This window comes from Buteo buteo, chromosome 22 (assembly GCF_964188355.1).
Source record: "Buteo buteo chromosome 22, bButBut1.hap1.1, whole genome shotgun sequence".
Taxonomy (NCBI): Eukaryota; Metazoa; Chordata; class Aves; order Accipitriformes; family Accipitridae; genus Buteo; species Buteo buteo.
This window is the reverse complement of record NC_134192.1, coordinates 12,013,425-12,032,687: the sequence shown is the minus strand read 5'-3', so window position 1 is coordinate 12,032,687 and position 19,263 is coordinate 12,013,425. Positions and strand designations below refer to the sequence as shown.

The 19,263-nt window shown below is 38.7% G+C and overlaps 1 long non-coding RNA gene across 10 annotated transcripts in view; it reads right to left on the bottom strand.

Annotated features, from left to right (window-relative positions):
• Positions 1-16,146, bottom strand: part of LOC142043184 (uncharacterized) — a 62,882-nt gene extending 46,736 nt beyond the window's left edge. For all 10 annotated transcript variants that reach the window (XR_012653971.1, XR_012653963.1, XR_012653972.1 and 7 more), the window contains exon 1: positions 16,008-16,146. This is a non-coding gene — a long non-coding RNA (uncharacterized LOC142043184). The remainder of the gene's footprint in view (positions 1-16,007) is intronic.
• Positions 16,147-19,263: the final 3,117 nt, after the last annotated feature.

Below are 19,263 nucleotides of genomic sequence, written 5' to 3'. Positions count from 1 at the left end.
TTTCCTACTTATAAGCTGTTGCCTCCTTGACTCCACTGAGAAAGAATGAGGTGCTGGGAAAAGGCTACAAGGAATAACATGGCTAAATAGTACTTGAGCACTTAATTATGGGATAATTTTCTTAGGACCTGAAAATTTCTACTGTAAGACTCTTCAACTTTTTATTACTGACAAACATAAGCATTAAAATAATCAAGAGCCAACCTGCCTAAACTCTTCAGGTAATTTTCACTATTACATCTCACAGTGTTTGAATTCTTATGGACCCCTTTCAAGCATTTATCTTACAGGACTGTCATAATGTAAAAAACTATGTAACTCTTGTAAATCAGTTTTTAAATTAAGCTATCAAATACCATAAAAAAAGACAACACCATTGCAAAAACAAACTGTAGCTGAACTCTTCTTAGCATAGACTTGTTGGACATTTCCACCTATGCAGCACTTCAGGAGAACTGAAAAACACACTTAGTATAAGCATGTGACAAGGATTTACAGTATTTTTTGTGCAACAGTCTGTGTGCATAGATGCTCAGGCAAAGGAACAGTGGAAGAAGGCTGCATTTCATCCTGAGAATAACTTTAGAAGCCCTGCAAAAATTTTGCGTATCATATCCTGAGCATGGTATGGAGCCAGAAGTAAAGAGAACAACTCTACTGTACGAGGAGCCTTTTTCCTTAGGTCTATGAAACTCCTGGGTTTTTATTTTTCAGTATTCTTGTGCCAGAAGTGTCTTGTGTGAGTACTTTCAAGCAGAAGAAGCCTTCAGCATGTATGATGTGCTGCCACATAAAGTTACATAGGTGTCTAATTTCTTTTGTGGAACTTGTCAAAAGCCCTCGTGCATATGTGTGCATGCATGTTTGTCCCTACATTACAAAAGCACTTGTGCTTTGTGTGAAGAGTTTCGTGCCTCTTCAACTTCTGATATCCAAAGAGAAATAATGTTCCCAAAGGCTTCCACTGTGAAAAGACTGCAGGAACACTTTTTGTGTAAGTTTTATTATGCCCAGATGACAATAGCTTGTATTTTTTCTACATCAGAAAATCTTTTCATGTATTTTCCCTCCCCCTACCCATTATAAAACATATGTTCCCCAGTCCAATGTAAAACAAAACATGGGAAGAGACAGCAGCTTTAACCAGAATTTTCAGAAAAACATGTTTTTTGTTTTCTTGCACTTTCCTGGGTGACTTGTCATGTCAAATAGTGTCAGTCACATCTGATTAGGTGACTTTATGACTCCAAGACATAAAGCTGCATGACTGATGCACCTCGATGCAATGCACTGCAAGATGACTCACCCTCTGGGAAACTTAAAACAATGCACTTTTCAAAAAGCTTAACCCTTAATGCTCAGAGTCAAATTCCACTAGCATGCTTCCATCATGGTGATATGATAGAGGTTGACCATTGACTTAAAGGTGTAAAGAAGAAGCATGGCTTTTCAGAAAGTAAAATGATTTAGTCAGAGATCTGAAGAATATGCTGGTGAGTTTTTGAATTGTTATTAACATACCAGACAGTGGCTCAATACACCTTATAAAAATTGTTTTCAGTAAAATACTTAATTTTTTGATAAATTTAGAATATTTTGCTCAAGATTCTCATGGAATAAATAGGACAGATCATTTCTTTGTACCATTTACCCAGCCTTCCAGTCTGCAAAATCATGTATACAGGTCATACATTGCATCTCTATGTTGAAGAATTACTGGCAATGGTCTTATGCATCTGCAAATATTGAGGCACTATAATTGAAACAACAGTAGACAGTTCACAGAGTAACAATTTACAAATCATTGTGGTCTTACCATAGCATTTTTGTGCCTAAATGAGATGTTTTAGTAAAATATTAATTCGATGATGAAAAATTTGGGGGAAGGTCACATTAATTGCCACCTATGGTTATTTCCCCCTTTTATTTAAACTCAGTGATAAGACAGATATGGTCTGAGGTGTTTTTTGAGAAGAAAAATCTCTGTTTTTTGAGAAGAAACATTTTTAATGAGATTTTGAAAGTAATTTAGTATTTATTTTATGCAGGAAGTTACACACAAAGCGATAAACACATGGTATTATTCATCACAGATTTCTGCTTTTTTAACAAAAGCTAGTCCAGATATCTACTTAGATATAATCTAACAACACAGAAATAATTGTGCTGCATTAAAGTAATACAGGTGTTTTACCTGTAGACAGTAACACATTTCAACATTAGCTATTACCATACCAGAAAGTAATATTATTTTCTTGCATTACATGATGATTAGATCTCAAAAAAATCACACTGTTTATCTGCACAATCTTCATTGTAGCTATTTTACCTATTTAAAAATAATCCTCCAGTAAACAAAATGGAACAGTTTGTAATGATATTATTTTGAGAATTTCATTAGCTATAGGTGGAAATATTAAACCATGTGGTGTCCAAACAAACACGTAAGAAATACTGCAACAGCAACAAAGGAGCAGTGCTTTGCCTTAGAGCTCATGGTGAGCCATGGACACCATTCATCTCCCACTTTGGACCTTTCTGTGAACTTTGGGAGGTTGAACATCTCACTCGCTAAGAGCCATCTCCCCAGGAGAGTCAAACAACACAACACCTACTAAAGACAGACACTAGTAACAATGAAGGCATCAGCCCAAAGCTAATCAGCATCAGTTTATCTACAACTTATGCTGTCAGACTAATTCAAAATCAAAAGTTTGTGTGCCAGCATTGATGCAAAGTGTTTGTATGTCTGTGATGTTTTATGGGTGACATCTTGATTAATAAACCAGACCGATAAAAACCTAAAATTATGTACATTAAATGGATCAAAAGCTAGTTAAATAATAGTTTTCCACATGTAATTATAAATAGGAATTGTGTGCAATACCTGTTTCAAGTGCAGTCCCTAAGGATCTACTCCCTGCTACTTAACATTTCTATCAATGACTTGGGGAAAACCCCAAATATAAAAACATTACTGATAAAGAATACAGACTGGGGGAATGTTAACTAAAGACTAGACCAGTAATACAAGTAAGCTGGATGGCTTGGTAAATTATGCACAATGAGCAAATACACATTTCAGTAGAGCCAAATATAAAATCACAAACCTGGAAATGAAGTATGCAGGCCACAATAATGGGCTGACGAATCTATCTCGGGGACCAAGAACTTTAAAAAAAATCTGTGGGATTGTGGATGAAAATTAGTCTCCTGCACAATAAAGTAACCAAAGAGGTCAGAGTAATCTTGGGGTATATAAGCAGCAGAATCTCAAGAACCAGCAGGCTATATTACCTTTTGGTATTGGTACTACTGTTCCTGACATCTGTGCACAGTTCTGGCATTTACAATTCAAAAACAATACTGGAGAATCCAAGAGTCCAGAGAAGAGCCACATGAATGAGTGAAAGGCAGGAAAAGATGCTTTGTGGTGAAAGACTCCAAGAGCTCAATCTATTTAGCTCCTTTCAAAAAAGACCATCTGACTCGATCATAGTCCCTACACAGTACAAAAGGAAGAGAAATCTGACAGCTGATGCTGCTGTATTTTAAACAGAATGGCTAGATTTTGAAACTTGATAAATTCACATTAACTGCAAAGTTCAGATTTCACTCCAAAGTTGAGCTGGTAGAAGAACAGAGTAAGTGCAGAGAATCCATAATTTTTTTTCGTTATTGTACATGGATGGTTCTGTAAAGATGATATTCTAGTTGAAGCACAAGTACTGACCTTGCAGCAACAATTCATAGGGGAGTCTTAGGTTATTCAGGAAGTTAAGATAGATGACCACAGTCATCCCTGTGGACCTTCAAATCCATGACACTAGCTGAAGATTAGACCCTAAGTCTGGAAGAAAAAACAATGTTCACTTTCAGGATAGCTAGCCACTAGAAACTACTCTTAAGAACCATCTCTATCATGCATGCTATTGACCATGAACTCCAGTTTGTCCCTTACAGCCATGAGTTGGCTAAAAAATCCTAACACTGACAGAACATTTTCACCTCTACATAAGCTGCACAAGAGGCTCAAGAACAATTGTTCCCAGTGGAAAGGGGGAAACTGGAACAAGGGAACCTCATGAACCTTGCACTATTGGTTAGCTGCACTCAGCTAGGACAGCAGTAAATAACGAAGGACTATTGCCTATCACTGCTAATCAAGGGTGCCATGTGCACTGGTGTAGGAGAGACCAGAAGCATATGACACTTCACTGAAGAGAGAAGATTTATAAATCTATTTGCTGAAAAGAAGTTGCATTCAGTTATTAAAATTCAACCCAATTTTTCACAACTGCAGAACTTATTTGGGTCTGCTAGGAGGATGGGATTGAAAACCAGCCACTAGTAGCTTTTACTTGCATTTATTCTGCTATTCTAACACAAGACGTGACTGGAAGTTACCCCAGCATCATGCCATCTGTATTAGTAAAACCTGCTATAGCCTTATGGTAGTTGAAAGGAGACATTGGCTGATTCAACTCTTCATTACTCTGCTATACCACTCTCTTATTTGCTTGCATTCTTAAACTAGGAATAAGAAGACAGAGATGCTGTAAGCAGGCACACTCCTACGCAATTGCAGCCTGAGTGCAAAAAGACACTGCATGATAAATTCCCACCTGCATCAAACACTCTTATCTTCTTCTCATTTCTTGTGCCCTCTCCCACTCACCTGGAACTGAACACTTCCCCTTTGTTTTATCTTATCTTGAAAACAAGGAAATACCATGAGTTACATGTCAATATGACCTCTGTGAACTAGGAAAAAGCTGTCTAATGTAATGCCTTGTGGCTCCATTAAACCAATTAAAGATGCATCTTGAATTTTAGCAGTGTTGGGAAAAGAAAATATGCTTTAGGCTGTGAGTTTAAAAAATGTAAATAGGCTAGAGATAAAGACTTGCTCTTCTGCTCAGAGATCCTTCGTAAGATGAGCTTACATAGGAGTTTCCCCAAATTAGCTTTAAACTCTGTTTTTCCATTTATTGAATATTTTCACTTCATATATATTTCATGGATTAAATGGAAAATGTTAGCATTTTAGGCAAGCTGAAGGTTAACTGGGGAAATAGGAAGTAACCTCTAACAAAATGGTTAGGAATTTTCTTTCCATAGTTTAGGAATCCATGAAATGATAAGCAAGATGAAACATCTGTATTTATGGAATTTCCTTTGTCTTATCAACGTACAAATTCCTTGCCCTGTGGAAGACTGGGGACTGAGTTTTTCCTTTAGCTTTCCTTTTATACTTCCATATTAGACTATACCTTCTGACCAGAAAAAGTTAAGATACATTACTCTTCTAGGTCAGAGCAGATCCCTATAGGTTTGATTCATGACTGTGCTGCCCACATTGACCATACTGCAGTGTATAGCAGAGCAGATCCAGTGTGGAGGAGCAAAGGCAGGATGCTGGCTGTCTCTGAGGACATCTGAAATGGTTGTGTGGTCCCTGGACTGTGCAGAAAAAATTATGAAAGAGCTGTCTTGAATGTCCTGCTCTTCTGCAGTTGATACTTACCTTTGAGTGGAATCAGCACCGGACTGATGTTGTCTGAAGCCAGGGATGGCCAAGTCTAAGAAGCTCTAAGCATCCAGATGAAATCTATAATTTAGACCTGTATTTGCCAGGAAGAGCCCAAGTTTCCTAATGCTGTGGAGGTAAAAAGTCACTTTTCATTATAACATTAAACTAAGCGAAGTCAAACAGACCTTAAAAACTTCTCAAGATCTTTGGAGAATGGAGGAGGACGAAGCTCCTGTATGAGTCTTGCCCTGCTGAAGTCCGGACCTGATCCAAAGACACATGACATTGGATATATGCCAACTACATTAATACATTTTCACTGGACAAATTAATACAGAGACCTTTTCTGCACCCAACTGTTGCAGCAGTATACACTATTTTGGTTGGGAGTGTCATCTAATTAAATATATAAGCTGCTATGTTCTTTAGTATGGGCACCTATATAAAGATCTCTTACACATCAGACCATTTTTTGCCCTTCCTATAGAGAAAAAGCTGTAGTGAATGCTTACAGTGACATGTTTGGTCCCTGACTATACCAGCATAACAATACTGCATTTTAGGAAAGCAGTGTAATTTCTGGGTGCGGTGTCAGAACAAGATTTGACAGAAAGTTACCTTTGATTACCTTCAACTTAAGTTGCCTTTGATTTCAGCTTTACTCATATAGGAAAATCATTAGCAAAAAATTTATAATGTAACAGAGGTATTCACAGTTTACCTGAAAATGTTTTGTATTTTTTTAATTTCTACACCACTGGTCAGGTCAAGAAGCCACTTCCCTGTGGGCCTGTCTGACTGCAGAGAGGATCTGTAGTCACTTCTCAGCTGCATCTGGAGATACCTGATCTTGGATGAAAAGAACTGGTGAACTTTTGATAAATGCTTTGCTGAGATGAAGTCTGAAGACCTGCCCTCAGGTGTGACAACAAGATGCGTCTGCAGATATCCCACAGAAATACAGATACCGCTCTATTAGATGACATTAAACTAGAAATACATTTCACCATCTTCGTTGTCAGTCCAGGGAAAAAATAAAACATTTACTACCCTGAATCCAAAGGGACAGCACTAGCAAATTCCCCACCTCATCCTGTCTGTGCAGCATAATTCTCTTCCAAGAGTAGAAGACGGTTCTGTTTCTACAGCCAGCATGCTGCAACTGCTAGTAAGGGAAAGAAATAATCTCTCCATGAAAGACAGCTGGGGTGGAGCTCATCTGCTTGTAAATGAACTCAGAACAACCTATCACAAGCTACTATCACTGCTTCTGATCCTGGTCATCACTCCCAAATGGTGCCACATTAAAATGCCAGGGCCAGAGTCTTACATACAACCAGCTATAAAGCATCTACCATCATAGCTTAGCTACTTTCTGAGGGTTAGCAGGAGCGAGCACTGTGCACTTCTGGCCTGGCTGGTTTGCATCCCATCTTAATGCTATTTACTCACAGTCCTGCTGTGAGTGTTATCAGACTTGCACAGCCAAGGGGGCAGCCACTGTGTATTGCTCTGCTCAGCTCCTCAGGTTTGGCAAGGATGGATGTGAAAAGAAGTGGAATAGTAAGAAAATGCAGTGTACTAACAACAACAAAAACAACAGAAACTCTGGTAGCAAATGACTTCTTTTTGGCTTTGCACCTAGCTCGGTCAATAAATCACAATAAGCCAGTTGGGACAGAAGTGTTTAACTAACTAAACCACTGAGCCTTATCTGTTAGCAGATAAGTGGGAACCAGATTAAGGAGATCACTAACTTTAAAGACCACAGATAGCATGGAGACGAGGAGCAAAAATAGATGTCAGATTTTCTCTTTCTCTGGATTAACACAGCAGCAAGGACACAGAAGCAACAAATTTGAGACAAACTTTTTACAAAAAGAAAAGGATTCTCAGTCAAATGCTCCATTCCTTACACTTTCGCCAACACCTTCAAAGACCACCTAGTTTGTGCCAGATGTGTACAAAAAAATTGACATGAAAGACTACAGCCAGTACAAAACTCTGTGGGCAAGAACGCATGAGTATATTACAGGACTTTCTGTATTCCCTCACTGTTTGAAGTGAAAATTTAACTATGTTTCACACTACAGAGATAGCTCTGAGTAATCACTATTTCTGTCCTCTAAAACAAAACACATCAACTACCTTTCATAAAACTGTACTCTGTGAAGGAACATTGGTCTAGGAAAATATCTAAATATTCCTATAACACCAGTGGTAACAAAGCAAGACTGTTAACTATTCTGTGTTACAATTTTTCATATATTCCAAAAATCTTTTGAAACGGGGGAATATGTAGCAGCATACATTTTAATAGGAAATTTTAGGGGAACATGATACGCATTTAGCTGCTCTGCAGAATGAGTAATTTAAACAACATTTACTCTGAAAGAAAATGCGGGTATTACTTCCTGCTTCTCCCCCACACCACACATGCACAAAAGGAAATGTTTGAGAAAATTACTTTAATATTGATATTCTTCTTGTAATAGAGTCCTTGTTGCTAAGGCAGGACTCAGAGCACAGTAGCACATTACTGGGGCTGGAAGGTGAAGGCAGATTGATGTTTAACTCTGCAGTATGCTTTGTAAACTGGGAGAATGGAAATGCGAACCAAAATCAGGAAATGCTGTTACTGGTCATAGAGAGAGGTGCTGGTTTGCCAAGCCTCTTGCGTGGGAACAGTCGTGAGCAAGCGATGTTGCGGGAACTTAGCAATGCAGGGCGAGCCCCAGGGGCAGCATGAGGCATGCAGTTCTCTGGCCTGCTTCTCACTTACAGCGGGCAGAGGGGAAAGGAGACGTCGGATGTTCTTCTGTGGCAGCAGTGAAGCAGGACACACTGGACAGCAGGCTTTCTGCACTGGCCAGTGAGGAAGGGCAGGAGAGGACTGAAGCATTTGTTCAGCTAGGAGAAAAGTAAGGTGGCAGCCACAAGTCATTCAGCAATTTTTAACTGAGAGTGTTGTAACTCATATCCACTGTTTTTCCCAGGTATGTCTGAGATTGCGTTAAGTCAAAGAACATTACATTCGCCAGATAAAGGAACCAGTGGCAGAAAGCTGGTAATGCCTTGCCTGACCCAAGTGAGCCTGCAGAGCATTCAACGGACTCTACTTATAGTGCATGTAAGAATACTGACTAACGGTTTCATGCTCCTGGGAAAACAGCCTTCTTCACATTCCCCTCAGTCATTGCACACCATCTGCAATCAGGCCCCAGTTCTGCTTGTTGACGCCTGCACACTGTGATTTCAGTGCAGTTTTGCAGGGGCAAAGAGAAACAGGATTTTAAGGATCAGAGCTTTACACTGTGAACTCCTGTGTTGGCCTTCTGTTGTCCTAAACTGCCTTTAGTGCACTTGAAGGTGTCAAGAAATGACAGTTTCCCCTGGAGGAGGTGAACAACAGAGGGGAAGTTCCACAGCTCAGCAAGGCTTTATATTAATCTGTTCAACGATCCCTCATCTAAACCCACAGTGCCCAGACATATTAGGGAACACTGATAACTGTCCCTCAGTGTATGAAAACTACATTTATCCTCAAGAAACAGGCAATGCATTCCTGTGTTTTTCAGATTTCATCTTAACGTAATCAGATACAGAACCCAACAACTGTTGGATGAGGTACTCCCATAGGATTATACAAAATGAGCATCATATTCGGGGGAATGCTTTAAACTGCAGCCTCCAGTGGTCTCTGCTTCTCTCTTTATCCTCTTCTGCTTCTGAACCATGGTACTTATCATGTGCTGTGTGTGATGTTCAATATTACATACATTGAAGTCTTTATTTCTGGCAAAAATTAACATATGCTTGAGCTCTTACTGCTCTGTGATAAGCTATGTAAGAGAGGTAGAAGCCAATCTGACAAGCATGAAGTTATTTAAAAGACCTTATTTACAATCATGAAACAAAGATAGGAAAAAATCAATTTGCATCAAACTCAAATAATATTCAATTTTCATAATCCTATATTTATAGAATTAGGCTTATGACAGACTATTGTTGACTTTGTGTCCAGAAAGGTTTGGGGCTGACTACTTGATGACACTTGTCTTCTAAAGCAGTGTTTTGATGACTGCTGCTGAGGGTTATTTTTGTCATCATGGTCCTGTAAATACACACATGTAAAACACCTAAGCCATCAGAAATATTTTGTTCAGAAATACTGCATTTACGTGATCCACCATCTCATCCAGAAATCAGTTCCTTGTAATCAGTACTTTCTTTGTAATGCAGTTATTTATTTCAGTATTTCCTACACATCGGAACAATCTCGGCTGTCCTGCAAGTCACAAACATCCTCTAACTAATGGTACCAGGCTCCCTAGATATTCCTGTTTCTCAGGACTCTAACAACTTGACTGTTCAAAGACAGGCCAATAATTTATGCATATTGTTCAGTTACTTAGTAGATCTTAGATAGAGCATCCTTGCCCATATTTGGGTGTATTCCCTCATTATATTCTCTTCCAGGGTAGTTGTTGCTTTGAATTAAAGGGAAGGGGAGAAACATATAACCTGAGACATGTTGCTTAGAAGATTATCCCCTTGACAAGTGGCATGATAGTATGTGCCTCCAGAATGAAAACTGAGTAGAGCTGACAGCCATATAATTCCATAGGTCATGAATTTTAATGAGACTAGAGTTTGTGGCTAGTCTTAAAAGTGTTCAGTAAAACTATGCCAATGCTTCCTTTGCTTATAAATTCTTGGCATTTATTTCACCAGGGAAAGAAGATAGTTAAAAACAGTATCTTTGTGGTCAAGACTTCATCTTGTCCTGTTACTATTTTAATGTATAGCTATGAGGAGAAACAAATACCCTTCCTGTATTTCATGACATAGTTTAAGAAGATCCTTTCTGGCTCATCCCATGCAAAACTCCTACTGAATCACAAGGAAAGGAATGGAAGATAGGGCACTTCGAGCTTTTTATTGTTCAAAAAAGATCTCTGAAGCAAATACAGTGTGAAGTTCCAGTAAGTGATAAACTTCCTCTTTAGCTGATGTCATTCAGCCTTTTTCTTCTTGTTGCTTAGTCAGGATTCTCTAACCGCAGATTTTAAGTGTCTCACCTAACATTTTCACAGATGTGGTTATTCATGAGGACACTATTCATAATGACCAGTTTAAACCAGAGTACAGAGATGTCAGGAAATCACACAACACAATTACTGTGTTTTGAGAAGCCTCTGATCTTCTATGGGAAACCTGCAAACTCCTAAGAGGGCGCTTATTCAGTGAGGTTAACTTTTATCACATTTTGAGAACAAAATCTGCCTCGATCCATTATTCTGAAATAATTAAGACAGTAGTTGCCTATACCTAGAGTCTTAGGTTCAAATACTAATGAATGGAACAACTTTTAAAATCACTGAATTCTCATTATGATCAACAGGAGGATTCTGGCTTTTCTGAACATTAGAAAACCTGAGCATTTATTAATTTTCTCAGATGCAGACTGAGAAATGTGATTTTAAGTGATTATATAGTGTAATACCTTGTGATATAGCTCACTGATTTAGGAATCAAACCACACTTAAGTTGGTATACTTTCCCTGACTTTAAAAAGATACGGCAAAATCTTTTTGTTCTGTTATAGTTCTTCCATTGCTCTTATCACAGTATCAGACTGGAAAGCAATGAGGAGCCTAATTTCCTACATCTATCCAGATGGAAAACACCATAATAGTCTGAAAATACCCCAGGCAAACTAATGCCTTCATTTTGTCCTGGTTTTGGGGGGGGCTTTTGGCTACTGTTGATTACATTCAGTATCAAACTCTAAAGTTGTTTATTGCACCAAGTGTAGCCCTTGCAAGACCTGCGTACTATATGCTAAGGTGCAATGATTACACCTGCTAGTAACTGCTGAGGCACTTGGTTTTTGAAATACAAAACCAAGAAAGCGGCTTATGAAGCCAAGTGTCTTCATGTTTGCAATTGTCACCCAAGATGCACAAATAAGGACAACAAGCCAACCCATTACACCAGTGGGGAATCTGGATCTGCAATAAATAGATAGATACATAGATAGATAGAAACATTTCCTTTCTGACAAGGCAACATTATTTCAGTTGGAACTTCTCAACATGTTGTGATTCACATTGTGAACATGGTCTTGTGTGGACCCAGCAGAGAAGATGCCGAGTAATAAAGAAAGAAGATCCTGAGAGCTAAAATAATAGTCATAAATTCTGATCACGGTCACATAATAGCATCCTAATAACCTGGCCTAGAGCAAGACATCAGCATCTCACTGAAACAGTAATCACTGTACCTAGAAATGTGTGCTCATCTCTCCTTTAAATCTTTCATAATTTAAAATAATTAATCATCTCACTTGGTTCATGTCAAGTATTGTTTCCCTTTCTTATTTTTATCACTTCTGAAAGCTATGAAGAAATCCTCCTGCCTGAGGAGGTAAAATAAACCAAAACTGGCATTCAGAAGGGAATTCTACTTTTGTTAGCAAGGGCAGAGCCTGTGATATCACAGATATCACACAAGTGTATCTTCAAGATCAATCTGGCCCACAGAAAGAGAATATGTAACTTTAAAAATATTTTTACCTTTACAAAAACTCTACTAATCTAGGGAAAATATCTTTGTTAACGTTTACAAATCCAGCTTGCTTGCATTTACATTTTACTTGTAATGAATCACTAAAAGGATTAGGAAGGCAGTCAATCAACTAAGAGGAAAAGCAAAGTTTATGCAGACTATTTTTAGATTTGCAAGCCCCATCACAAGGAGGCTCCCGGCTCTCGGAACAGCCAGAAAGCACTGCAGATTTGCAAATAAGCCATGATCTAGATATATTTTCAGGATGACTATTTCTCTCCAGCTTTGTAGAGAAAATCAATATCTTGTTTTCAGATGTGTAAATGTAGTCGTCTCTCTAAAGTGCCCCGGTCAGTTTACCACACGTTCAGCAGCTGCTTCTTTCCAGGCTATCCCACGATTCCCAGCCTATGAGGATTGACAAGGCAATGATAAACTAATGTGCCCCCTCAGCTCTGTGCACAGCCCATTGTTCCGGCAGCTGAGACCCTCTGCTTCTATTTGCTTTCTCCCACATACATTATTCAACAGCCCAGGAAAAGGCCAAGAACCTCTTTCATTCAGGAATTCTGTATTAAAATAATCAATTTCAAACTGAAGCGGGGAAAGGAGGCTTGCTACAGGCGAGGCCTATTAATAAGCCACCAGTCTCTGCCATTTGCATTGGAATCATGCTATCATGAGGTAATATATTATTATATTTCTTATCCATAAAAGGAAGAAGAAACCTAAGAATACTTTCCCCTCTTTCTCAGCAAAAACATTAATTATAGCAACACCTTCCTGATGTCATATTTTGGCATTATTTCCAATGTAAGCAACTCATTTATGAGGGACTACATAATAGACTACATAGGCTACAACTTGATTCAGAAAGTCTTAGGGAGAGAAGGAGATTTATAGTTCCACAACAGACAGACAAGTTGGATGTTAAAAATAACTTAAAACACTTCTTCTGAACGTTTCAACAGAGGATCCAAATTCCACTATTCTATGCAAATGTTTTCCTGGCATTAGAACATATTCAGTCATGCCAAAAAGATGCCCAACACTGTTAAGTCATAAACTGCATGACATTCAAGTGCAATATTTCTCCTTACAGTGCTACCAGGAAGAGAACACAAGAATAAAGGCAGGACAAGTCATTACTGTTGCACGTCACGATTTTTTTTTATGGCACATTTAGGGAAAATAAGAGCACCACCTTCAGAAAAAGTGAAAAGTGTCACTTCTACAGCCAAAGAGCAGCAATCTCTTGGAAAAAATCCTGCACAGAAGCATTGCTTTTTATGGTATTAATTGGGTCTACTTATCAGGGCCAGTTCTGCTCACTCACCAGTTGTTAAACTGTCCTACTGCACTGTTGAGTTTCAGCCTAACTTTTCCTCCCACTTTTCTGGAGTCATACACATTTATGATGGCAGCATTTTTAATTTGTCCACTCTTGACATCCTGCAGGTCAATAATATAAAAGAAACACCAATGTCAACATTAAGAAAGGATGGAAAAACCCAGGCCTGTGGCCGTGGGAGTTAATGGGAGGCATCTTACTGCCTTCAAAGGGTATTGACCATTGTCCCCTTCTGTATTCATGTTTTCCCTTCTTTTCTACTTGAGATATTGATAGGTCCTTGTTATGAATGTTCCACCCACTATTTGACATTTCTGCTAACCAAGTATTGTCAGTATTGTTTAAAAATGATTGAAACCTGGTAAGACTTTGGTGAGGTAAGCATTATATCTACTTTACCAGCAGCAGCATCAGCCTAATAAGCACAGGGTTGGTGAGTGACTAACTACAGCTGGTTGTGGACAAGCTCTGCGCAACTTCATTAAAGCGGAAAAGCTGCACTAACATCCCTATACTTTCTGCCCAGTATCTTGGCTGTGATGTCAAACAAAGGGTAAAACTTTAGATGCTGCTTTCAAAAGTCTGAACTTGCATCTCAGTGGGGAATAGCAAAATAAAAGAATTTGACCCATTCTAATAGCAGACAGATGGTTTTTTACCAGTTTGTTCTGATGCTGGCACTGAATCTACGCATTTAGAGACTGCTATTCTGACAGGAAAATCCAACAAATGTTTGATGTTGGAAACACACAATCTAAAGTGAAAAAGGCTAAATGTACTGGGATTTGTGCTCATGAGTCACTTCCAAAGCTCAAAATGCTCAGTGAGTGAATAAAACATTCCAGAAAGTGCCATGTACAGCATGAAGCATCCAGCTTCAATAAGCAGATGATTTTTTGCCAGCCAATGAGCAGTGCCACGTAACTATTGAAACTTTTGTTTTGCACTCTGGAGAGTTTCATTTCATAACTGCAAGAGATGTGCATGAGACTCACCTAGAGATGAGCCAGTAAAGTACTTCTTTGTGTCCAGATTTTCCATGGTCTGAACATACCAAACCCTCATATTTTCACTGTGCAAAACAAACCAATCCCTCCTGCTTAACATGCGTAGTTTTGAGGATAGGAAATCATTAATATGACAGCTGTCAGCTGCTACCTGCTTTGTGGTAGTAAGAGAGCAGAACTTTGGATCTTACACTTTTGCACAAACTATTCAATTGGCAGAGCTGAGAGCAACTGGTAAGGAGGGAGAAGAACCAAGTCAGAGCAAGACGAAGGATACTCCAGTCTCTTCCCCTACCAAGCCATGGTTTCAGCGGGAAGGAAACTTAGGAGCACAAGCAGGAAGACTTGTGGCAGACTGACTGGGTCTGTGCAGCTGAAGCCTGCACCTGCTCCAGGGAGACTGCTATGCTGCCAGGTCTAGTAACACAGACATAGTCTACAACAGTTGTACAGTGGGCGTTTACCTGTATCACTCAAGACATGCTCATTTTCTCAAAGTCTGCCTTTAAAAGAAGGCTAATATTCACTTTTACCATGGCTTTTCTCTGTCAATACAACTTAAGATTTACAAATATCTCATTTTTACTCTAAAAGACCCTGGAAATCCTGGAAATGTCATACTTCTTTACAAAGGTCTACTTCTGAACCTAGTTACCCACCACCATTAAGTCTCTAAAATTAATACAGGCTATCTAAAGTATAGAAGCTACCCCAAAATGTTTCTAACACAAAGTTTCCACAGCAAAGTTGGTCTACAGACCTGTATGTATTTTCTAACAATAGCTAGTATGCAATTCTTCCACACAGAATTTGCACTCTAGAAAGCCTCCAAGTTAAATGAACCAGTGTAATAATACAACATGGGGTAGGAAAAACATTAGGAAGTGAAACTGTCTTCCTTGCACAACTAACTCAGGATTTAAAAGAGTGGGATACCTTGTAACATGTGCCAAAATCTTGTGGCCACTGTAAAAACCCTCTACTTTTCATTTTCTTCAAATGAAGTGATTCAAAATGCATATTGATACAAAAAAGAATTAGAATTCAAAACTCCATGCAGGCAAACTATACTGTTCTTTTTCATAGTATGTTTACCTTTTATAAGTGTCTCACTAAGCTAAATGCTTTAGTAACTGCGGGCAGCTTCAGTTACTCATTATTAGATCTTTGATGTAATTCTTCTCCAGTATTCAGCATGTGAATTTATTCTGCAATTTGCACTCAGTGCTTGCAGTAAGCCCAACATGTACAAAGACAAAATGCTGTCAACATTTATCTGCTGCTTTACACATGCCTGGAGCAGAGCAAAGGGAAAGTGGCAAGCATTTATATTCCTGAACTCAAACAAGCTACATTCACTTGACACAGTGCAGGATAAAAGACAGAGTAGCAGAGATGAAAAAGTAAACAGGAAGTGAAAGAGTAAGGAAAGGATAAGAATAAGAAACACACACACACACAAAATTTTTCAAAAGAGAAAGAAGGATAAAGTAGAATGCATGGTCAAAGAGAGAAAGAAATCAAAGTCTTAAAAATAAACTCAGACCTGTAACATACTGAGTTCTCCCAGGAACAAGCAGAGCTCCCCACCACTACTAAGAGGAGCCCAGTGGTAGCAAAAGGGCAGGTCTGACCACTGGCAACCTGGGTGACTGCAAACACCACCGCTAACAGCACGCAAAGGCAGTAATTCACACGGAGGCCAGTGCAAGTCTCAGCCCCGTTCTGAACATATAAGCAGGGAGTAAGAAAGGAACGATTGCCTGCCAAACAGGCATGCGCGAACTTACACAGAGAAAGAAATTTGATTCTCAAACCTCTGAAAACTCACCAAAAGGCACAAAAAATGTCCAGGTATCTCTGCATTACGATGAAAAACAAGCTCGTACAGTTACGAGGGAGAACATCACAGAATGAGTAATTCGAAGGATAAGCTATATGGGTCCTGTGTAACTATGGCTAGTTCAAAGCACACTTTTTCCTTGGAAATTGTTACAACTATAGTAAAAATCATATATATGTACAGGTTCCTTTTCTTTTTCTGGAAAATGGTTGAAACATTATTTCTACAAGGTGAATGTGTATTTTTAGAAAATCTCACCAATACCAAATTCCAAGATTTTTACATTTTGTTATACATGTGGTGACAAAGGTTTTGGACTCTCAGAATTTTTCCACTGGCAGAAATTTCATTTTTATTCCTATTCAATTTCCTCCTTCTTTGACAAACAGATTTTTAAGAAAGAAGAAAGAAAGATATAAATCCTATGCACTGCACTTGCAGATGAGTTGAATTGCTAATTACATCTTACAGACCAATCCCATAAGGTGCCAAATCCTGCTAAAGTTGACTATCCAGCAGCACTGGCACTGGATGGTGCCCAGTACTTTGTTAGGAAGATCCTTGCCAGTACTGAAATGAGCTGCATTGTACTATTACGTACTTGCTACTAGAACTGATCCAGAGAAGGGCTAAGAGTCCTCAGCTCTGATTACCTCTCATTGGGAATTGAGAGCACTTGGCAAGATCCAGCCTTAAAGCTGCTGGCACATTATCCTATTTCATAGAGTGATTTATTTTAAATGAAAGCATATGGATAGCAAGTGTCAATGGTGCAATAATGCTAATGTTAGGTGATGCACCCATCATACATGAGAAGAAATGCGGTCTTTCCAAGCAAAAGGTAGGAGGCATATGCTTCTGTCAGTAAGATCCTACACACATTCCCGATGAGCACATTTTGAGCTCCTATTATCATTAGTGGGAGGGGGATGGGGGACGTCCATGTCTCTACGTGTTTTCTGTGCTAATCTGAGAGCTGGACCAAATCCCAGTACTTGGGTCACTTGTACACAGAGTTCTCATTGTGAATCAGGGGTAAAATGGCAGCCTCTCAGTTGTGCTTTGAAACTATGCATTTTTTAAAACTTGTGTATGCATAAGCCTCTTATTTAATGAATGACTCCCTTTGTATTTACATGTTCCACCATCCACAGAACAAATAGGGTTTAGTAGTTTGAGAATGAAAACTTCTAGTCCTCAAGGGAGAGAAAGGAAAGGGAAAAAATCGTTGCAGCTATTTTATGGAAATGGTAAAAAATCAATTAGGCTCTTAGTTTTAGATCTTACCTGATCTTCAAGCTATTCTGTGGACACAGATGTATTCTTTCTTAAGTTACATATTCCACAACTTCGAACAGAAAAAAATTCTGATATAAATATGACTGAAACATATTGGTTTCAATGCAGCCAAATTCAGATCAAAAGTGGTCAGAAAAGTAATTTTAGGCTGCTCTGGATCATTATCCTAAATTAGAAGGCTCTTACCAGACCTGAAGGCTTCTTAATCTTACGCTTTTTTTTATTCCTCCCTTTAAATTTGTCTGATTAATGAAATATGTGAAATAATAAATAAATTAAAAATATATGGCAGAAATAATTTCAAAGGATTTAGCAGCCAAGATAGGAATGTACTGAAAGCAGCATTTTAAGTTGTCTTGATTTCCAAAAGGAAATAGTTATAAATTAGTTCTAGGGCACTCTGACTCATTTATAAGAGTGGTTCAAGAAACTCTTCAATATTAATTAGTAGCCTGTGAATTCAGCCTATGCAATTATGATGAGACAGTTCTTTGGGTATGAAAGAGCTAACTTATCATATTTTTGAATTCACCATCTATAAGCTTGAATATTTTTGTATTTCCATATTTCTCAAGTAGCACTTAATTTAATCTTATCCACATTTCTTTCAATAAACCATTGTTGCGTCTCTTAAGCAGCACAGCTTCCTCCTCTAACTCATCTCCCCGTGAAATTGGTTTAATGAAGCAGAAAGGTATGAAGCATTAACAACACTGGAATTCATGTGGTAGCACTTCATTTTTCAGAGGCACTCACATTTCCTACCTAATTTATAAAATCAGCACACAAATGATTTTTATCACAGCCATTACATCAGTATAAATTACTGCCTTTTCTATAACACGGCAGTTAGTCAAACTGTTGAAATTATATCTATTAGTCATAGAGAGGAGGAGGGAAAAAGAAAAACCTGTAGGAAAGATTTAGTGTAAAATAAGGACTGATAGCAGCATTATTAAAACACCAATATTAATTTACTCAATGAGCCCAAAGTGCGGATATTTTGCAAAGGAAAATTAAAAACACACAAAGTAAAGCAAATGGGTCAATTTGTAAGGAGGCAAAAAGGAAACTCAGCAAACAAACTGTGCTGTATCAGAGGCAGTCAGAAACGCAATTAGGAAGAAGTTCCACACATCCAAGAAGGCAAGACGTGCCTCACTTCCAGTCATAGCCCCACATTCCTCCCAAGCTTTCCCATTCACCTCATCACTCTAGCACTGGTGTTCTGCTTTTGTGCATGGTAGCTCCTCTAAAATCATCACTATCCTCCTACCTTCTTCCACGTGCACTGTTACCTACTTGCATCCTGGCTGTTCCTTTCCAGGCTAGTAGGAATCAGCCCCTACCACCTGTGCTGCTGCACAGCAAAAATACAATGATGCTTGCTGAGAAAATGTTTTAGTGTCCTCTGCTTTCCCAGTGAGTATAAACTGCTTTTTCAGGACCTGCATCCCAATTTGCAAAGTTTAGCCTGGAAGAAAATAACTGCTCACTCTGCAGATGCATCACGTACTTGAAAATACTTCGCTCTTGTACTGCTCTGTAAACAACACCTGTCTCCGCTAGATCTGCTGCTGGTCTTACAAGGGTGTCCTGGGCCTCCTTTCCTGTTTGCTATTCTTCAAGCATGACTCCTTCCAGAACTGTTCTGTAAATT